The sequence below is a fragment of the Triticum aestivum genome, chromosome 1D (genome assembly GCF_018294505.1).
Source record: "Triticum aestivum cultivar Chinese Spring chromosome 1D, IWGSC CS RefSeq v2.1, whole genome shotgun sequence".
NCBI classification, from domain to species: Eukaryota; Viridiplantae; Streptophyta; class Magnoliopsida; order Poales; family Poaceae; genus Triticum; species Triticum aestivum.
In genome coordinates this window covers 107244456-107261009 of record NC_057796.1, presented here as the reverse complement: position 1 = coordinate 107261009, position 16554 = coordinate 107244456, and the positions used below count along the sequence as shown (strand labels likewise).

The 16554-nt window shown below is 50.4% G+C and overlaps 1 long non-coding RNA gene across 1 annotated transcript; it reads left to right on the top strand.

The window, feature by feature from the left end:
- Positions 1-14552: 14552 nt before the first annotated feature.
- Positions 14553-16248, top strand: LOC123180608 (uncharacterized). Its single transcript, XR_006491140.1, has 3 exons — positions 14553-15295; positions 15416-15583; positions 15717-16248. It is a non-coding gene; the product is annotated as an uncharacterized lncRNA (long non-coding RNA).
- The last annotated feature ends 306 nt before the right edge of the window (positions 16249-16554 follow it).

The following is a 16554-nucleotide window of genomic DNA, read 5'->3' as shown; positions in this document are numbered from 1 at the left end:
TTGTTATGCATATTCCTTGTCATTTGGTCATCCTCGTCTATGTCATTCATACTATGTAATAGTTGCTTCTGTTTAGAATGTCATTCTCGTCTGGATCACGAGAGTCTGAGCGTTGCAGATGGGTGCGTTTTGGTGGTGTAGCAAGACTTCTTATGAACTATCATGTCTTGCTATTTATGTCAGTAGTAGTCACTAGTCAGTGTTTGAATGTTGTATATATCGTTGTTTCGAACTGTTTATTGTCTCGAACTACTGGTGGGCTAAATGAGGGCATCACCATTCTCCAGTGTTCATAGTATATCTCCTTTTTTCAAGTTATATAATTTGAGCTCAGTGTCTTTTTGATGTTGTACACTTGTTTGGGCCAGTGAGGTGTCGTTGAATATGAGCCGAGTAGTAACGCAATGCCAAGCAGGTCAATTATGACTCTCAGGCTGGGCTCTCAAAAGATCCTGAAAAAAAGGCCGGGCTCTCCAAAAAAGAAAGAATAAGGACTCTTAGGCTGACATGTGGGCGCCACCGGTGTTTTCATGCGCTTGCGCGCCGAGAGCATATTGGCGCGTGCTCGAAATTCATGCTACCTTTTCATCCCCAGTCTCCTGCCCCTCCCCCACCTCTGGAATCTCGATTCCTACTCCAGTTCCCTGAAATCCCCCTCCTGTACTCCCTGTACTCAAGCGCACTATCATGTCGCCGGTCAACGCGGATCTCCGAGCCGGAGATCCTGAGGCTCGTCCTGCCTTCGGTCGCTGCATGCTGTCGCTCAACAGTGGCATGGCGGCGCTTGACGACCAGTTTGCCGGCAAAGTGCTGATGGTAACCATCAACGGCGACCGGCCTCCCGTCTCGCCGGACGACCTTGTCAAAGCTCTTGGCATTGCGCACGGCATCCAAATAAGTGACTTGCTCGTCGAAGTCTGTCCGCCACCGGCTGATTTCTTCGTCAGGTTCCGGACAACTTTCGACTGCAGTCGTGTGTTCGAATCTTCCCGGCGTTTGTTCTGCGATGGCGCGCTGGTGAGCTTTGATTGGTGGCACCCAGGATGGGGCTCGGTGCCCTCTGAGCTTGAGTTTTTAACAAAGCTTACCTTCCACGGCATGCCTCGACGTGCTTGGAACAGCGAGTCCATGAACGAGCTTATCAACGACCTTGGAGGTGAGCTCGTAAGTATGTTTGTTCCTCCAGACAGCTGGGCTCTGACGGTTATGGCATGGATGAAGAAGCCGTCCACCATACCAAAGGTGATTGGTGTTGAGATACCGGTGCAGGAACCGGGGTTGTACTATTCGTCGCCACCAAGGCCGCCGCGGACCACGTTAGGGATGTACCTGTATCGAGTGTTCGTGCATGTCGAAGAAGTGGTCAATCCATCAATCGAAGTCCTGCCGCCACCGCTGGTGCCAGGGTCCGTCGACGACATCCATTACAGGAGTCAACGTCAGACTTTCCCCGTGTTGCTTGGAACGATGGATGGCACAGGGCCTACTCCATCGCGCGGCGGAGGCCGCTGCTTCTTTGGGAGAAGAGGCAGGGCTGGCTGCCTGGATGTGCTCTAATTTGAGGTAACAACTGAATCTTGTCAGATACTAGTTAAATCCGAGCTATGGGTGTGAAGCACTGATATGCCAGTACATTTTGTACCTGAACTTTTTTTAGAAAGGGCTGTACGTCAACTTAATGTGCTAGCAGAACTTATTGTGTTGTCTGTTTGTTTTCTTTGCACAACATTCAAGATAATTTCCCCGTCATTGATAAAGACGATGAACTGTTATGTACGACTTCGTTGGTTTCAACATAGCCCTTCCCGTAGCGATCCACTGCTTCCATCCTGATTGTGCCGCCTGCGTGAAATTTTTGTATGCAAGTTCAGTGTGCTATGATGTTCTATATGATTGTGTCAACTATATAAGTTTTTACTGAGCATCAGCAATGCATATGGCTGAAAGATGTATTTACGAGCATCGACCGATGGGTCTCTCTCTCTCACACATACACACACATGCACACACACACACACGCACACGCACAAGTGGGACCCGTTGAATTATTTATTTGCTCGTGACAGCTTTTAATTAGGTTCCACTGTAATCTAACTTTTTTCTTAAGTTATTAATTGAGCTCAGTGACTTCAAAAAGTTGTACAGAAGCCTTGTTTGGGCCTTTCCGGTGTCGCTGAATGTGGGCTGAGTAACCATGTTAGGTTGTACTGTACTACACAGGCCATTTTTTCAACATCAGCAATGCAACTGGGCCGACAATTGTAAGCAATATCCGGGTCAACTTGTTATTCTCCGCCCCGCTGGGCTGCAAACTTTCCTAGGAGGTATGCATTAGGCTTAACAAGAAAATGGACTTTAAGAAATAATAAATGGGATGTAATTATAATAACTGGACAGTTACTATGCACCAAACACGTAATTAGTTTGAAAATATATTATTTTTGGAATTTGAAATTTTTAATTTCATTACTTGTTGCGCGCGCAATATTTCATTGGATTTTAACGTAATACAACTTTATTTTGAAATTATATTTAACCTGACTAGAAATTTCAGATAAAAATATTTCGGATCCCATCAAAATGTGGGATTTTTTGAATTCTGTTTTGAGAGGTTGTTTGAAATTATTAATCATTATCCTAGCTAGAAGTTGGGCTGTACTTTTAACAAACTGTAAATGGGCTGTAGTAAATTCCATTAGAATTAAAAAAATGGGTTGTACATTCTTACAAATCGCAAATGGGCTATATGTTCTCTGCCAAATCCGAGTTGTGGGCCTACTAAGTTGACGCGTACCAAGGGCTTTGTCAACTTAGTCAATATAAACGATTCTAGCTGCAGTGATCGTACGATGTCCATCCAACGGCCGTAGTGCTTCTTCAACCTCTGGTCTTCTTGCTCCAGCCGCCCAAAGCAGCGCCGGTCGTGTCGCGTGCTCCTGCCTCCCGTGGCCAGCTGTGATGCCGCGGAGGCCTCACCGCCCCGTACTACTCCCACCGCTGGCCAGGCCATCCCTCTACTCACCAACACCCCCTGTTATTCTGCGGCGATGGCAGCCTCACACCGCAGCCGAACCAGTGAACCCTCGTACTCCTCTCCGCGCGGGCTTCCACCGCTGCGTCTTCCCCGGCTCCGCGTCGTCCCCTTTCTAGGCCTCGCCGTCGTCCAGACCACCGCCCTGGTGCTCTCGGCGCGGCGTGGTCAACGTGGTCAACGTCCGACTTCCATCGGAAGAGTACTGTACGTGGAGAGGCTGACAGCTGGGTCCAGGCGGCCGCAAGGAAGTGCCTCCTTATTATGCGCAAAATAATTATTCCTCCACCTGACAGCAGGGACCCATCGGACGGGCCACCTTATTTTGCGAAAAAAACGTTTCCCCCCTGACTGCTGGGACCCACCGGACGGGCCAGCGTATTTCGCGAAAAAAACGTTCCCCCCGCTGTCAGCTCGGACCCACTGGAAGTGCCTCCTTATTACGCACAAAAAAATGAATACTCCCCCTGCTAGCTGGGAACCCACCATGGTGGGAGGCTGACTTGTGGGCCTACTAAGTTGACTGGGACGGGGGCCTTTGTCAACTTTAGTCAATATGAACGATTCTAGCTCCAGTGACCGTACGATGTCCATCCAACGACCGTACGATGTCCATCCAACGACCGTAGTGCTTCTTTAACCTCTGGTCTTCTTGCTCCAGCCGCCCAAAGCAGCGCTGGTCGTGCCGCATGCTCCTGCCTCCCGTGGCCGGCTGTGCTGCCGCGGAGGCCTCACCGCCCCCTACTATTCCCGCCGCTGGCCAGGCCCTACGGCGACGGCAGCCTCACACCGCAGCTGAACCTGTGAACCCTCGTACTCCTCTCCGCGCGGGCTTCCACTGCCGCGTCTTCCCCGGCTCCGCGTCGTCCCCTTCCTAGGCCTCGCCGTCGTCCACCGCCGTGGTGCTCTCCGTGTGGCGTGGTCAACGTGGTCAAGGAACGACTTCCATCGGAAGAGTACTATACGTGGAGAGGCTGACAGCTGGGTCCACGGCAACAGCCCAGTTTTTTTGTGATTTGCCAAGTAAGTCGCTTTGTCAGGCCTGTTGGGCTGCAAATGTTTCAAGACGAGGAGAGCTTTCATTCGGCTGGCCGAGAAAATGGCCCATCAGTAATGAGAATTGGGCTGTACATTTTTAAAACACATCAAACCGGCAATTAGTTTCAAATATCTTTTTTTTCATTTCGAGATTTTAAATTACATTAATTTTTATGCGTGGAGAATTTGTTGGATTTTATATTGATATACATTTATTTTTAAAATCAGTTTGAATGTGAGTCGAAATTTCGGGATTAAAAATAGTTCGGACCGCACCAAAATATGCAAAAATTCGTATAATTTTTTAACCGTGGCCACAATATGGGCTATAATGCTAACAAAAAGAATATGGGCCCAAAAAAACCTTAATAATTAGCAAATGGGCTGTAAATTATTAGAAATAATGGCAGATGGGTTGTATGCTGTTTTCCACAGATTTGAGGCTTTCCTAAAAAAAGGTTGACGCACAAGCAGTGACTGTTGGATGGCCATTCAACGGCCGTCGTGCTTCTTCAATCTCTGCTCTTCCTGCTCCAGCCGCTCAAACAAGCGCCGGCGGGATTGCCTGCTCCCTCCTCCCCGCGGCGGGCTCTGCTGCCGCGCAGGGCTCACTGCCCCACCGTACTCCCATCGCTGGCCTAGCCATCCCTCTAGTCACCCACACCTGCTGTTATTCTCCGGCGACGGCAGACGAACCAGTAAACCCTCGTACAGTCGTACTCCCCTCCGCGTGGGAAACAACTGCCGAGTCTTCCATGCCTCCGTGTCGTTCCCTTCCTAGGCCTCGTCGTCGTCCACCACCCTGGTGCTCTCGGCGCGGCCTGGTCAACGTGGTCAACGACCGACATGCATCTGAAGTGGACTGTACGTGGAGAGGCCGACAGCTGGGTCCACGGCCGCACGCAAGGAAATGTCTCCTTATTACGCGCAAAATAATGATTCCTCCACCTGACATCAGGGACCCACCGAAAGGGCCTCTGTATTTCGCAAAAAAAACGTTACCGCCGCTGACAGCTTGGACCCACCAGCTATATCTTCGCACGCAAGGAAGTACCTCCTTATTACGCACAAAAAAATGAATACTCCCCCTGCTAGCTGGGACCCACCATGGTGGGAGGCTGACTTGTGGGCCTACTAAGTTGACTGGGACGGGGGCCTTTGTCAACTTTAGTCAATATGAACGATTGTAGCTCCAGTGACCGTATGATGTCCATCCAACGGCTGTAGTGCTTCTTCAACCTCTGGTCTTCTTGCTCCAGCCGCCCAAAGCTGCGCCGGTCGTGCCGCATGCTCCTGCCTCCCGTGGCCGGCTGTGCTGCCGCGGAGGCCTCATCGCCCCTACTATTCCCACCGCTGGCCAGGCCCTGCGGCGACGGCAGCCTCACACCGCAGCCGAACCAGTGAACCCTCGTACTCCTCTCCGCGCGGGCTTCCACTGCCGCGTCTTCCCCGGCTCCCCGTCGTCCCCTTCCTAGGCCTCGTCGTCGTCCACCGCCCTGGTGCTCTCGGCGCGGCGTGGTCAACGTGATCAAGGAACGACTTCCATCGGATGTGGACTGTACGTGGAGAAGCTGACAGCTGGGTCCACGGCCGCAGCAAGGAAGTGTCTCCTTATTACGCGGAAAATAATGATTCCTCCACCTGACAGCTGGGACCCACCGGACGGGCCACAGTATTTCGCGAAAAAAACGTTTCCCCCTGATTGCTGGGACCCACCAGCTACATCTTCGCACGCAAGGAAGTGCATCCGGGCAAAAAAAATGATTCGCCCCCTGACAGCTGGGACCCACCAGCTACATCTTCGCAGGCAAGGAAGTGCCTGACAGTCGGGACCCACCTGGTCGAAGCGTACGTAGCGTTGTCATTCTGGTCGCGAACGTGTACGTACATATATACTGGTGGATGTAGAGGCGCGCACGTGTCGTAGTAGAGGCGCGCACGTAGCATGTACACGTACGTACAACGGCCAGTGTGCAAGAAAGAAAATACGGCCACGTACGTACATACGGGCAGGGTCTCGAACGCCTACTCGCACATACGTACGGCCAGGGCTTGTGTACATGGCTGGGTCGGAACGGAGAAACAGTGTCGTCATCGTGTTCATGGGGAGCCAACCGGCTGGGTCGGAACGGAATGCGTCGTCGTGTTCATCGGGAGGGCTTGGATGGAACAGCCGATGGAAACGAGGCCTGGCGTACCGCAGAACGGAGGAAACGGCCTTGTGTTCGACCGGCCACATTTGAAACGGGATCCTGTTCATCGGGAGGGGTCTGGCGTACCGCAAAACGGAGGAAACGGACCTCCTACGGTCGAAACGGGGGTCCTGTTGATCGGGAGGGTGTGGCGTACCGCAAAACGGAGGAAACAGACTTGTGTTCGAGCGCTACGGTCGAAATGGGGGTCCTATTCATTGGGAGGGGTGTGGAGTACCGCAAAACGGGACTCCACGGGATACTGTTCATCTCCACCGTCGACCCCCTCCAGCCTCCACGGGCTACTGTTCATCCACCGTCGACCTCCTCCAGCCTCCACCTGTGACTGTTCATCCACGGGCTCCTGTTCATCCAGCCTCCACCACGCGCTACTCCACCGGCTACTGTTCAACCAGCCCTCTCCACGGGCTCCTGTTCAACCACCCCTCCACGGGCTACTGTTCATCCAGCCCTCCACCGTCTACTGTTCATTCTGCCCTCCACGGGGTGGTCCTGTTCATCCTGCCCTCCACGGGGTCCTGTTCATCCAGCCCCAACCGGCTCGATCGATCGGGGTCCTGTTCATCCAGAGGCAACACCACGGGGTCCTGTTCATCCACTCCCACCGGGAACTGTTCATCCAAACCCCCCCAGCAACGCTCACTGTTCATCCAGAGGCAACATCGATCGGCTTCAGTTAGCAGCAGTAGCGAAGGAATCGCTCGATCGGGTTCAGTTAACAGCCGTCAATCGATCGCTCGGGTTCAGTAACGCGTAGCCTGCAGTGCAATCACTCGGGTTCAGTTAGAGCCAACGCCTCGCACACACGCGCGTACGTGTACGAGAGAAACGCGCATCGCTCGGCCCCCGACCTCCCACCGTAACCGGGAACTCCCCGAAATTTTCCTCGCCCTCGCTTCTACCACGGTTTTGTCCGTCATGGACGGCCTAAAGAATGTCATGCAGCTGCGTCTCCGGCCCGCCCAGGACGAAAAGCCCATTTTCTGTCATGATTTTTTGTCAGAGAAGTAGGAGCCCACCACATCTATGATGATACCGGGTTTTGTCACAATTACCGTCATAGAAGTGTCATATGTATGACAGAAATTTTTTTCGTTCGGCCCAAAATGTCACGGATGTGTCTTTTTTTTGTAGTGACGATATGTGAACATCACAAACGATTCAGATAGCTTAACCCGTGTGTGTTGAGTTTGAACGTCAAAAATTTCGGTTTGAATTTCCCTGGTTATAGTGGTCATCCACGTCATTGCATAATTTGGGAACACAAACGAAACTAACTTCTTAATCGAGCAAGTTCAGCAATTAAACAGAGCTAGCTGACCTAAACATTACTCTAACAAATTAAAGACCGGCGCTCTTAATTAAACAAAACAAAGAGTACTACTACGGCTGGTGCTCGTCGATCTCCGCCACCGCCCCCATGTCCAGCTCACGCCCGACGGTCTCCTGGGGAAGGGGCTCCATGGCATCAATTGCACCATACTCGGCAAGCATCTCGCCATCCGCGTCCGCCTTTGGAATAGGCCGCCACGAGCTGGGCGTGGGCGGCCGCGATCTGGGCTCTGGCGGGCTCCGTCGTGGCAAGGTATGCCGAGTAGGAATGGACGGCTGCTCGAACTCTCTTGGCGATTGCCAGCTCTTCTGTCGTGGGTTGCCGACCGTTGTCGTAGAAGCTTCGTTCGATTTGTGCGGTGACCGCCACAAGCTGGGCGTGGACGGCCTCGACATGGTAGTGGGCGGCCTCCATCAGGGCTAAGGCCGCCGCTGCGGAACGGACAGCTGCTGTGCTGCTCTCGCCAGTTGCTATCCCCGTGGCAGATGCTGCTGCCGCCGCCTAAGAAGCAACAGCGGTCGTTTGGGCTGCCTTGGCCGCCCGGACGTATACTGCGGTCGCCCTCACGAAGCTTGTTAGCACGCGCCTAGCGGCTGCGGCCGCGCTCTCGCCGAAGTGGGCCTCCAAAGTTTCCCTCACGACGTGGGTCCACGTCCCCATCTTTCACCGGAGACGAATGAACAGTGAAATGATATTTGGGGAGTGTGCTAGTGTGCTTGACACGCTGGCTGTGGACTGTAGCCGACGCACCTTCTCTCGTAAGCCATAGGCGTACTATACAGCAACGGTGCTCCAAGATATTTTGTGCTGCATCTCACACGGTTGGTGATAATAAACTGTGTGCGATCTACTTGATTTATCGTCTTGATTTGAATTATGTAATGGGGTCACAGCTATAAAGGATGGTGTTTGAATTATTAGAACTTTTATCTGCAGTGAACATGCAACTATAGGTGTGTCGTCAAAAAAATTGGAATTATTCAGGGTTCGTTTGGACGTTTTTATATATTAACTTGGTTTTGTAGGCATTTCAGGTGTATAATTCAAATTTGAACTACATGCACATGCTCCAGTGCATATAAACTGGTTGAAAAATCAAATATGTGTCCTTGGTTGCATGCCTAGGTCCCATGCAAGAAAAGGGAATGAATGTCACAGACCCTGCCACCGTCACTCGGCCGCAAACATTGAGATACCTGGTTTTGAAATTCTAGTAAATCCAAAACTCGTTTGAAATTCATGAAACTTGGCATGCTATCATGGAGCGGCATCAACATGCCGTGGTAAAAAATTTGTCACATTTGGGGCAGGTTTGGGTATAAGCTTCTCACAAACTAGAGCTTCTCACAACAAGCGTGATGGTTTCGGTAGGGAACGTGCCACCTTTGGGGACGAAACAATATCCGTTGCCTCTTATTGCTTTCAAAAAATTTTGAGTGTCAACATAGAACAACAGGAGTGTTGTGTTCAATTTTGGAATTTTTCGGGGTTTGTTTGGACATTTTTATACATTAACTGGGTTTTCCAGGCATTTTATGCGCATAATTCAAATTTGAACTACATGCACAGTCTCCAGTGCATATAAACTGGTTGAAAAATCAAATATGTGTCCTTGGTTGCATGCTTAGGTCTCATGCAAGAAATGGGAATGAATGTCACACACCCTGCCAGCATTACTCGGCTGCAAACATTGAGATACCTGGTTTTTAAATTCTAGTACCAAAACTCGTCCGAAATTCATGAAACTTGGCATTCTATCATGGAGCGGCATCAACATGCCGTGGTAAAAAAATTGTCCCATTTGGGGCAGGTTTGGGTATAAGCTTCTCACAAACCAGAGCTTCTCACAACAAGCGTGATGGTTTCTACATGCCACATTTGGGGACGAAACAATATCCGTTGCCTCTTATTGCTTTAAATTTTTTTCGAGTGTCAACATAGAACAACAGGAGTGTTGTGTTCAATTTTGGAATTTTTGGGGTTCGTTTGGACATTTTTATACATTAACTGGGTTTTCCAAGCATTTCATGCGCATAATTCAAATTTGAACTACATGCACATGCTCCAGTGCATGTAAACTGGTTGAAAAATCAAATATGTGTCCTTGGTTGCATGCTTAGGTCACATGCAAGAAATGGGAATGAATGTCACACACCCTGCCACCGTCACTCGGCCGCAAACATTGAGATACATGGCTTTTAAATTCTAGTAAATCCAAAACTCGTATGAAATTCATGAAACTTGGCATGCTATCATGGAGCGGCATCAACATGTCGTGGTAAATTTTTTGTCCCATTTGGGGCAGGTTTGGGTATAATCTTCTCACAAACTAGAGCTTCTCACAACAAGCGTGATGGTTTCGGTAGGGAACGTGCCACCTTTGGGGACGAAACGATATCTGTAGCCTCTTATTGCTTTCAAATGTTTTTGAGTGTCAACAAAGAACAACACGAGTGTTGTGTTCAATTTTGGAATTTTTCGGGGTTTGTTTGGACATTTTTATACATTAACTGGATTTTCCAGGCATTTTATGTGCATAATTCAAATTTGAACATTAACTGGGTTTTCCAGGCATTTTATGTGCATAATTCAAATTTGAACTACATGCACATTCTCCAGTGCATATAAACTGGTTGAAAAATCAAATATGTGTCCTCGGGTGCATGCTTAGGTCCCATGCAAGAAATGGGAATGAATTTCAAACACCCTGCAACCGTCACTTGGCCGCAAACATTGAGATACCTGGTTTTTAAATTCTAGTAAATCGAAAACTCGTCTGAAATTCATCAAACTTGGCATGCTATCATGGAGCGGCATCAACATGCCGTGGTAAAATTTTTGTCCCATTTGTAGGTTTGGGTTTAAACTTCTCACAAACCAGAACTTCTCACAACAAGCGTGATGGTTTCGGTAGGGAACGTGCCACCTTTGGGGACGAAACTATATCCATTGCCTCTTATTGCTTTCAAAAAATTTCGAGTGTCAACATAGAACAACAAGAGTGTTGTGTTCAATTTTGGAATTTTTCGGGGTTCGTTTAGACATTTTTATACATTAACTGGGTTTTCCAGGCATTTTATGTGCATAATTCAAATTTGAACTACATGCACATTCTCCAGTGCATATAAACTGGTTGAAAAATCAAATATGTGTCCTTGGATGCATGCTTAGGTCCCATGCAAGAAATGGGAATGAATTTCAAACACCCTGCCACCGTCACTCGGCCGCAAACATTGAGATACCTGGTTTTTAAATTCTAGTAAATCCAAAACTCGTCTGAAATTGATGTAACTTGGCATTGCTATCATGGAGCGGCATCAACATGCCGTGGTAAAAAATTTGTCAGCTTCCCCAGGTTTAATTCGGTTTCCCCAGTTTAATTCGGTTTTTAAATATAAAACACTCATCGCAAACGTTTTAGTTAGAACACCCGTATGCAAACCGACAGCTTACCCAGGAAGCCAAGGGAAAATGTGCCGAGCAGGATTTGTGCAGCTCTTGATCGCAAACGTTATAGATAGAACACCCGTATGCAAAGTGAGAGCAGCGCAGGATTTGTGCATCCCTTCAATGCAAACAGTTGTTTTGGATGACCCGTGTGCAACCACGTACAAACAATTTGGTAAGATTTGCATCTGTCATATTAGGTATCTTGCCATTTGTCAAACTAGAAAGATTTACATTTGTTGATCTAGTAATGTTGCCATTTGTCAATCCTTGTAACACTGCGATTTGTCAAAATATGCAGCTAGAAATCATTAGCACGATCTAATTTTTTAACTAAAATTTAGCAATTAAACATAGATTTCATTCATAGATTAAGCAGTCGTTCTTAATTTATACAAACAGTTCAACTCGACAGCTGAACCGACCAAACTTCTCCCCAATTGTTGCTAACCACGTACTGAAATAGCTAGTTTAACTATATATACTAGCTAATTTTAAGTACGTTGTACAGTTCGACCACACATCTATAGTCAGATGAACTGAACAAAATAGCCCCTAAATACTACTACTACCACGGAGGGGCTTTGTGCTACTTCCGGCAGCCTCTCCTCTGCCGAGCGCGCTCACCCGCTCAGTAAGAGGTAGAGGAGGAGGAGGAGCCTACCGACGAGCTGGACAAATGCAATACGGTGCCTGCCGCTACTGCACGTTCAGCGACGCTCGCCAACTCGAACGCCCACTGCCGCTCCAGACGATCCCTCTCGAAGTAGCCGGACTGCTCATAGATCTCCTGATTCCTCGCCTCTGCGTCGGCGTGTGCTGCAGCCACGGCTGCGATAAGGCTCTTTGCATGCTCGACGAAGCGCTCCTCCTCCTTCCATAGGAACTTGATGTAGCGCGCAAGGTCGCTGACGCACGTGCGGGCCTCCACCTCCGCCTCCCGCCTTCGGGCCGCGAAGGCGGAGCGGGTGATAATCCCGGCGGTCGACTGTGGGCTGGCGGCCACGGCGGCCGACGATGGGGTGGCGGCCACGACCACCACCTCCCGCCTTCGGGCCGTGGTGGCGGAGCGGGTGATGGCCACGGTGGCCGGCAGTGCGGTGGCGGCCATGATGGCCACGTCCCGCCTTCGGGCCATGCCGGCGTAGCGGGAGATGGCCCTGGCTTTCGACGGTGCTGTGGCGGCAACGGCGGCCGGCATCAGTTGCCGACGAGCAGCGGCGGTGAAGCGTGTGGTGGGTGTTCCGCGCACACTCAACTGGGACTCCACACGCACTACACTACTCCGGGGACTGCGTCGCTGCCGCGGTGTAGCCTCCCAGCTGGAGCTTTCCTCTGATGACGGCGGAGTGGCTGAGCGACGACGGCGGACAGGTGCCATTGGCGATTGTGGGAGAAGCAGACGAGATAAGCTACAGGGAGGGAGGGGAAAATGCGACGCGGGACTCGCCGGCCGTGAGGGTTTTTATAGCAGGCCGGTAAGCATTGGGATTTTGGGGGGTTTCACCGAGTCGGGAGGGAAGCTTACGCGGGAACCTGCGAGGTTGCGCAGGAACGGGCTCACCGACTATTCATTGGCGCCACCGTTTGGCCAAAAGAATTCCCCGCGCGCTGCGCAAGCTTGCGCTGTAAGCCGTCTGCGGCAGCAGGGTGACAAGACGTGCGAGAGAAGGACGAGAGGACACGTACACATACAGTTAATAAAAAAAACGTTTGCGATTTAATTACCTACTATACCCCGTCCTGGTTTATAAATAGGATTTAACTAATAAAATACGAATGCATGTCGCCAAAGATTATATCATTGGAGTCGTATTTAAACATAGTTTCCAGGTATACAATTTTTGTAACATGCATTAACACTTTTTTGTTAAATTTAAGGTTATATACCAGCAAGCATTTGAACACAACACACACGGCTTATTTCATCACAAACAGTTCGGATGGATCAACTATATGCCACGTATCGCACACACAACTCTAATCTGATTCGTGCTTAATGTCTCCGACATCGCTCGCACAGTTCGTGTTATTTGCCACGTATCACTGTGTCGTCCTCTGCTCGCGTCCTTCGGCAAGCTCTGCTCGCTGTTAGGTGCCGCAGCGCGCTGTGCTTGCCGTTAGGCGCCGCGGCGCGCTCTGTCGCGTCTGTTGGCACGCTCTTCTCGCGTCCATCGGCGTGCTCGGCTTGTGGACAGTTTTTCCTTGCACGTTCAACTGCTATATACATATATATATGGTTGCTCGCCGTTGAGGCGACCGCGGAGCGCTCTGCTCGTGTCCCTCCGCGCGCTCTGCCAGCGGTTGGGCGTGCGCACGATCACGTCGGGGGCCCCATATGCATGTGGTTGCGCCGCGCGCGTTGCCACGTGATGCAGTTACGTGCGGCATGATGAAGTTACGCGCTGCAAATTAGAACTGCCATCAGGGCCTGCCGATATTCCTGGCCGTCCGGCTTCCCCTTTAATTCCCACGGCCATTATAATCTTAGTCTCTTCAACCTTTCGATCGCGCCCCACAACACAACAAGCACACCCACGACGACACATGGAGAGGGGATGTCCAGCGGCGCTCCAATGGAGTTCGGCGAGCATAGAGTGGAGACCCACGTGAAGGATATGGATGTCTCGGTGGTGTACACCATCGACCCGGCCATGGTGGACGACTACATCAACAGCGTTGAGCAGTTGCTTGCTGGAGACAAGTACAAGGTGGTCGGCATCGACCTCCAGTACACCGCTGGTCGTCCCGGCATAGATCAGAAGGTTGTCGTCGCCCAGTTGTGCGTGCACCATCATGTCCTCATCTACCACTACTGCATGGCCACAGAGCCTTGCGACCGTTTCAATAGGTTTGTCAACAGCACTGACTACAAGTTCGCCACGGTGAAAACCACCGACGATGTAAAAGCACTCAGTGTTACGGGCTTGGCCTGCAAGAACCTTGTCGAAATCCATGACTACTACAGGGTCTGGGGCAGCACGAAGAAGGACTCCCTGATCGAACTCGCCTCGGCCATCATCGACTCCTACTACGAAAAGATGAAGCAGGATGCCCAAAGAACAAGTCCCGTATCCTGGTACGGGGCCTAGATGCGGCAACTGGATGAACCTCACCTTAGGTTTGCGGCCAAGAGCGTGTACACATGCTACGAGATGCACATGTGGATCCTTGACATGAGGAAGTGCCTCGTTACCCAAATCGACGAGTCTAGATCGAGCCACAAGCAGAGCAAGGGTCACAAGAAGTAGATGATGATCAGTTGATCGTTATGCTAATTAATCATGCATGTAATTTATAGTTTACTTTATGGGGATGTGGAAATGTCATGTGTGTAGTAATCACCTATGTAATTATGTGTGTAATAGTTTACTTTAGTATGTGCAAATACCATGGTTATAGTAGCCATCTATGTAAGTGGATGTTTAATTTGGTTGTGCAAGCATGTCCTTATAATTGTGTGTGTATATATGTAAGGGCGCAACGCGAGACGACAGTAGAAACTCCCCGACCCGTCCCCAACCTAACCCGCCTCCTACCGCCGGAGGCACCCGCGACGGCGGCAGCCGGAGCGAGGGAGCCCGCAGCGCCGTGACGGGTAGCTCCTCCGACCCACGCGCTGCCGCCGGCCGCCCGTCCGCACGCCTCCCCGCCAACGGGCTCGCCGGCCCCTCCGCGCGCGCCTTCCCTCCGACGGGCGCCACCCCCTCCCCGCGCACCTTCCCGTCGACGGGTGCCGGATCCTCCCTGCGCGCCTCCCCTCCGACGGGCTCGCCGGCCCCTCCCCGCGCGCCTCCCCTCCGGCGGGCGCTGGCCCCTCCCCGTGCACCTCCCCGCTGGCGTTACTCGTCTCCTCCCCACGCGCCTCCCCGCGGGCGTTCGCCGGCCCCTACCAGCGAGTCTCCCCGCCGCCGGGCCCTCCCCGTGAAGCTCCCCGCCGCCATCGACGCCAACTGCTGCTCGCGAACGGGATGGATTCAATGCCCGCTGCCGGATCCAGCGCCCCCACCACCATCTCCCAATTCACTGCCTGTCGCGCATGGCATCGCCCTTCCTTCCTTCCTCTTAATATTCTCTGCCAGCCGGTAGTGGCATCCCATGTGCTGCAGCTTCCAGCGTCGTCCTCTGCCTTGTCGGCACACAAGCCGTTCGCCTCAGCCACCCCAGTCCGTTCACAATTTCTAGCAGAGTCCGTTCAACACTAGCGTGCAGCTACCCGCCTCCTGGATTCAGGTTTTTTACATGCTCAAATGGGAAGCCTGTCTTTGTATCAGGCTACTCTTCTTAAAAACACCTGAACCGAACTCAATCTCGTGTGTTACCGTCCTCTCATCTTGTCTGTTTTATTCTCAGGGACGCATTCATGGCTTTATTCAATAAGTGGACTGTGGGCAGATGTTGATCAACAAGTGAGCTAAGGGACTGGACGCCCTCCTCGCCGCGGCGTCATTGCTGGCCGTCAGCGGCGGAAGCGGGGTGGCGGCCGGGACGTTGTTGTGCTCGTCTCCGACTACTGTCAAGGTATGCATGCACATCTGTACTTCAGTCAACAAAAGACAGTAGGGATTGGTATTATGATTTGTGTGCTGATTGGTCCTGTGTGTTACTTTAATGTTGGACTGAGGAACCTGACATTAAAATGAATCATCTACAGGCTGGAACATGGAGCTTGCAGCTTATGTTTGTTGTCGTTTGAACTTAGGCTCTTCTCTCTCTTGTACTTCAGTTATTCTTCAGTTTTCAGTATTGGTGTAGTCTGTATGGTGAAGATGAAGTTCCTTTTTGAACTTCTCCGGTTAATATACATGAACTTGGTCATCTTTTTATATGTACTTACATCAGCTCATCCAGTTGTTCGTGTAATTGTAATACTAATCAGTTCAGATCTCGAGAGAGGTAAGCTCAGAGAAAAAATACAGAAGTTCAAAGTCGATAAAAAAGGGGATTTTATTTCTTTGTTGTTATTTTTTTGCAACCAGATGCGACAGACAGAGGCAAGATGCAAAGTGTGCTGTTTGTTAGATGTTCAGTACAGATTTTTCTCTAAGAAAAAAGCAGCAGGAGGCAACAGTTTTGAATGTGCTAGTTGTAAGTCACTTAGTTATTAGATGGTCATTTCAGATTTTTGTAGATGCAACAACTAGTTTGTTTTCTCGTGCTAGTTGAACTAGTCTTGGTTCATATATTTCTCTGAGAAAAAAGTAACAAGAGGCGGCAGTAAAGAATGATCTTTGTTAGATGTTCTGTAAATATTATGGAATTTTCTGTGGGACACACCTGAACTGAAGTTGTTACCCACTAAAAGAAACTTCAACTTGTTTTCACATATACTGGTTAGGTTAATTATCATTACTATAGCTCTCTGCTATCCCATTTGCATACCCTATAATCAATGAACGATGTGCGCATACTTCTGAATTATCTTGCCACCGTGGCCGAGTTAGCTTCAACCTGTGTAGTTTAGTCGCCATATGTGTGATGCATCCGCAGTT